Here is a 5,289-nt window from a genome sequence, read left to right on the forward strand (position 1 = left end):
TCGATTATTTTTACGTCAGGATTATATTTTTATTATTGTCGCCATTCTTCATCCGTTTGTTGTTTAGTTACTGAGCCTTTAGTCGTTTATAAAAAAACGTACGCGCGACGGACGAAGAAAGTGTCGGTAGTTAGAATACATCGCGTAATACAGATATAATACATATTTTAACGTTTTCAGGCACACGGAAAAAACAATGAAAAACAAATGCGGGAATTTGGCGAATATTTGAAAGAAAAGATTTTTTTTTATTCTGCCAAGTATTTTAAAACAGACAATTAAGAAGAGTAGATCAAAGGTCCATCGGTCGCTCAAACGGCGACCGCATTATTAATATTATTATTAATAATATTATTATGGCATAGTAGAATTATTGTTGTTATTATTGCAATTTATATGACGACGTTTTCGCCGAGGTAAACGCACCGGGCGTCACGGTGGAAGAGATGCTGATTAATGTCCAACGGTATTCAATTATGCGCGAGTCGAATGTATATGTGACAATGGCTGCGTTCAGGAGAGAAACATCCTTTTTCTAAAAATATTAATTCGTGTCAATAGATAAAATATTATTGGTATTAATGTATATTAATATCAACATGATGTGAATTTTAAACCTCTGGTGTTTATATCAACATGATGATACCATCATGATGTGGATTTAAAATTCATGGTATTAAATTCTGTTGATGTTAATATTAATATCAACAGTAACAATTGTATCAATACTCCACATCAATATTTTGTAGAATAAAGCAGCTTCGAAAATGTATAAAACTATTATAAAATTCTTCAATATGATTGATTAATATACTTAGATCCAGTAAGAGAAGTTAAAGACAAGATCTTCTGCTGAACGCAGCCATTCTCAAAAGCTTCGTCAAAGAGGCAGATAGATGAAGAGGTATTCTGTACTTTATTTGCGAGCGACGTCGCGAGCAACGGAGAGCGTCTTCTTCCGCGCCCGTCCGGCAGACGGGAGTCGCGCACGAAACGCGTAGTATTTATTTATTTTTTCACGTTTTTTTAAGTTATATATAAGCGACACGTAACAGAGCAAGAGTATTAGCGCGCGTACCTAGCCGAGGAAGCGATGTCTCCGGGCATAACGGGGTAGGACGCGCGTCCTCAAACGTTCAAAATTAGCTGATTGCCCAAGTTACAATATGCAAAACAATCCCGGGAGAAAGTCAGTCTGACCTGGGACAATTCATCATCGAAGAAGCCAAGACAAATAGAAAAGAATGGCACACAATGAGTCGATCTCGCGAGATGCCAATGAATAGGAAAAATTTTGGAGACTAACTGAATAACTCAGAGAGCTGGTAGATATGTTAAATTAATTTAAATTTCTGTCGACAAGTTTCGATTTCAATCTAACAACTTGCATGCAAAACAAACGTCAAATTGAATAGAGAATAAATGGAGTTTACAATATTCTAATTTTCTATTTCTAGAGAATGGGAAAGATTGCGATTAAACGAAAATTAATATCAACTTTATTCAACTTCCGATTGGTGAAATTGGCTTTCAAAGTTTAAAAGTCTGAAATTTCGAATCTTCTGATTTTCTCCCGATTTCGAAACTTCCGGAGGACGCGCTTCACGAAAATCCCGCCTTGCCTTGCAACATCTTGTTTCCATTCTGAGAGAATTACGAACCATTCCAAAATCAGTATTGAAATCATTCCGTCACTGCGATCGTCAGGTACGGTCTTCGAGAACTCGGACACTTCGAGGCGAGGCTCAAATTTGTATAATTGCTCCGTCATATATTTCACTTATTTTATATTTGCGTCTATTTTGCATTCATTTCTTGCACATCGCGAAGAAAAAGGCTGCGTCGACAAATTCGTAATTTTTTATGTTAAAAGTTTTTATGTTAAAAGAGGAAGATCGAGAGGCACATGTTTACATTACAATCAATATGTGTCTAGATAGTCTTGCATCTATTTTGTATTATTTTTTTTGCTGTCCGATTTTGTTGTGGTTTTTATATTATTTGTTTAAGATATAAAATTTGCAAGTTTGATTCACGCACTCCCGAAGTGTTTCCCCTGAGGCCGGCCTGAATCTCGAGCATGCGCGTTTTTTGGCGCATCAGAAAATCAGCGTTTTTATTTATGCAATGTAAAAGCATCGTCCGAACAACGCGCAGCGCAATTATGTGCAGCAGCATCGACAGGTGGAGTCCTTTAACGTTTTCACGGTTTTCATGTAAAATTGAGCGCACTTCGCGCAGTAAAATAACTTGCCCTTTCACATATTTCTCGCAGAAATATTTTTTTTCAATTTCATTTGAAAATATCTTATCGCGTCTCGACAAATGTATTCGTATAGATGAATATTAGTTCAGAATCGCTGTAAAATAAAGAATCTCCGGGAGGATGGAATATCCCTTACAGAAATATAATTTAATGTTGAAAGATAATGATTAATTCAAGGAACGTTCTAAAGACATCCAGAAGATGTTCCTATGTCTTAAGGACATTTCCAGGATGCCTCTATGACTGTCGATACTTATTTTGAGTATTAAACACTAAAAAATATGAGTGTGGATTTAATTCTATGCGTATCTATATAATTGTCATCCTGTTAGTGCTGATATAAACATCAATATGTAACAATGAGTTTTAAATCCACAAATTATGATACTGTTGATACGAACACCAATGTGGAGTAGATTTAACACTACAGGTTTTTAATACATACTATGATGGTGTTGATATAAACACCAGAAGTTTTAAATTCACACCATATTAATATTAACACGGTAAGAATTATATGGACATCATGTTAAATCCACATTTATATTTTTCACACGAAACTACAGTGCTTCAAATAAATTCAATTAATTACTTCGAATTAAGTAATTAATCACTACCTTCCAGTAAATTTCTGTAAGAGACATACATCTCGCGAAACGGGAAACGAATTACAGTTTCTCACCTGTCGACGCGAGTTGCAAACTGCGATCTGCAATTTCATCTTTCGTCGATGCGCGCGGAAAAAACACCTGTGCGTGCGTGCGTGCGTGCGTGCGTGCGTGCGTGCACGACTGCGGATACGTTTTTCCGTTCTTCTCATTCTTCCTTTTTTACTTTTCTTTTTTACTTTTCCTTTTTTTTTTTTTAGCTCTTTTCCCTTCCGACATGAATGAACTCGATATATGAGCAGACGATGTGTGTACACACTTTTACGAGACACCGTCGACTTTCGCTGCATAGTTTTTGTTCACATTTGCAAACGACGGTAACGACACACGCGTGAGATATTTTTATCTGCGCGGCACACGAATACGCGTACGTACAAATACACGCAGAAATACAGAGAACGGGTGTAATACGCGTCCGGAGATACGAAGAGGAAAAAAATACTAGTATATATACTACGCATACTCAGATATACACGTTATACGCGGCTAAATTTGAGAACAAAGATGAGAAAGGGCTGAGGAATTGTATCCTATCCAATTAAAGTAAAATTATATTATACATATAATATGTAATGTGTATACACCGCATTTCGTATATGCGTATATTTCGTGGATGCGTATGACGTACGATATTGTATGTATATGAACAGATGTGTACAATGAGTACGATTAACGACACGGATATCCAAGTCTATTCTTGTTTTGCGTGAATAAACGGGTGAATCAAAAGCCAATATAACGATTTGTTAATTTTACCACGAAATCTCACATTTTCCTCCCTCTTTCTCTTCCCTCTTTTGTAATCGCCCGCTCTTGTAATTGTTATTTTCATATTACATGTATTTAATTTTTATATGTTTATATATTTTTCATTTGTTATACATTTAAATGTATTCCATATTTAATCATTAAATATTTCATTTAATTTAGATATGTGCGTTTTTTAATTTATTAAATAATTATATACTCGTATGTATCATATTCAATTATAAAATTACACATATACATGATATAAAAGATATTTAATAATTAAATGTCAAAAATATGAAATTAATTTTAATTTTTATAATTAAAAATTTTACTGCTACATCTTAAGTTTACCGCCAATTTGAATTCTAATACGTTGCAAAACATACCAAATTCGATTTATCGCTATCCCGCTAACGTCGTGAATCAGCAATTTCGATGGACTGCGGAAGCCGCTTCGTTGCCTTCGTCGACTTTGTTTCGTCTTCTATTATTCTCCAAGAAGATTCATTGCGTTCTCGAACAAGTTTGCCACCCGAGATTCTTGCGATTATCTGTCGAACTTGGCGCCGTCGCGTCCACGAGCGCTAACCTCTTCATACGCGACCACGAACTCGGCTCGCTCTCTCGGGTGAGTGCGTGAAGCGAAATGAACGCGCGAATGATAAGATACGATAATGATCACAATGACATTACCTCGCGCAAATAGCAAGTAAACTTAGGGCATTTGGTTCGCCTTTAACGCGAAACAAAAGCACCTGTCAACCGCGACTCGTCGCAAGTACGAAAAAACTAATCGCCAACGTAATTCGCTTGAAATCGTATCACGTGACGCGTTGCGATCACGACGTCGCGGAAAATTTAAATTCCGTCCCGCGTTCGCGGGACCTCTCAAGCAGAACAAAAAATCATGGTGGCATTAAAATGATATAAAATTGCTTCAAAATGATTATTAAAAGTCGATGATTTGGGAATGGTGTAAATTCCGGCACAGAGATGAGGGATTTTTCTATTATTCGAATACACGACTTGTATTTTCGTTTATAAATGTTATAAACAGGCGTCCGGTATTCGAAAAGTCCCTAAATGTCGTTTTCTCAAATCACATGTTCGAAGTGTAGTTTCATGCGCGGAAAACATATAAATTAAAGTATATTAATATAAAATATAACATCAGAGAAAATCTGTAGAATGATAAACATGATAATACGACAATATGACATACGATATAATGCAATGTATAAAATATATTATGTTTATATATTACATAATATGTTTAAATGGAACTTAACTGTACCATAAAAATACATTTTCTCTTATTCTTCTTACGCAAAAGCTTCATGAATATGCTATAATTATAAGCTCGATGTTATAATTGTAGCTATCATTGTCGTTCAGCTTATAATTATAAGCGATGTTAGTAAAGCTCAACTTATAATTATTAGTGAAGCTTTTATTAAAACGAATTTTCAACGAAACAAACGAAACAACATACTTCTACTTTCACAAAACGATATATATATTACACATTCTATGCTAAACATGCGCGTTAGAATAGTATCTTAGTAAAAACTAAGAATATATTACAATATATATATATATATATAT

The 5,289-nt window shown here is 35.1% G+C and overlaps 1 protein-coding gene across 2 annotated transcripts in view; it reads right to left on the minus strand.

Annotated features, from left to right (window-relative positions):
* LOC108757121 (peroxisomal leader peptide-processing protease-like) overlaps positions 1 to 5,289 on the minus strand; it is a 93,338-nt gene that overhangs the window by 73,858 nt on the left and 14,191 nt on the right. The window contains exon 1 of one of the 2 annotated variants that reach the window (XM_018501498.1): positions 4,071 to 4,423. The exons of the other annotated variant lie outside the window; for it this stretch is intronic. The gene's annotated coding sequence lies outside the window, so the exon portion shown is untranslated. Of the gene's footprint in view, positions 1 to 4,070; positions 4,424 to 5,289 lie in introns of those variants that run through there. 2 annotated transcript variants of the gene reach the window in all.

The sequence above is a fragment of the Trachymyrmex septentrionalis genome, unplaced genomic scaffold, assembly GCF_001594115.1.
Source record: "Trachymyrmex septentrionalis isolate Tsep2-gDNA-1 unplaced genomic scaffold, Tsep1.0 scaffold132, whole genome shotgun sequence".
In the NCBI taxonomy this organism is placed as follows: domain Eukaryota; kingdom Metazoa; phylum Arthropoda; class Insecta; order Hymenoptera; family Formicidae; genus Trachymyrmex; species Trachymyrmex septentrionalis.